The following is a 417-nucleotide window of genomic DNA, read 5'->3' on the forward strand; positions in this document are numbered from 1 at the left end:
TTCTTGCCTCCTTTGTCAAATATTAATTGAGCATATTGGTTCGGGTCGATTTCTGGGTTCTCTATTCTATTCCATTGATCTATATGTCTGTTCTTGTACCAGTACCAGGCTATTTTGAGAACAGTGGCTTTGTAATACAGCATGATATCTGGTATTGAGATCTAACCTACTTTGTTTTTCTTTCTCAGGATCGTTGTGTCTATTCAGGGTCTTTTTTTTATTCCAGATGAATTTTTGGAGTGCTCATTCTAGGTCTGTGAAATATGCCGTTGGTATTTTAATTGGCACTGCATTGAGTTTATATATTGCTTTGGGTAGTATGGACATTTGAATGATGCTGATTCTACCAATCCATGAACATGGTATGTTCTTCCATCTGTTTATGTCTTCCTCTATCTCTTTTTTCAGTGTCCTGTA

The sequence above is a fragment of the Myotis brandtii genome, unplaced genomic scaffold (assembly GCF_000412655.1).
Source record: "Myotis brandtii unplaced genomic scaffold, ASM41265v1 scaffold994, whole genome shotgun sequence".
In the NCBI taxonomy this organism is placed as follows: Eukaryota; Metazoa; Chordata; class Mammalia; order Chiroptera; family Vespertilionidae; genus Myotis; species Myotis brandtii.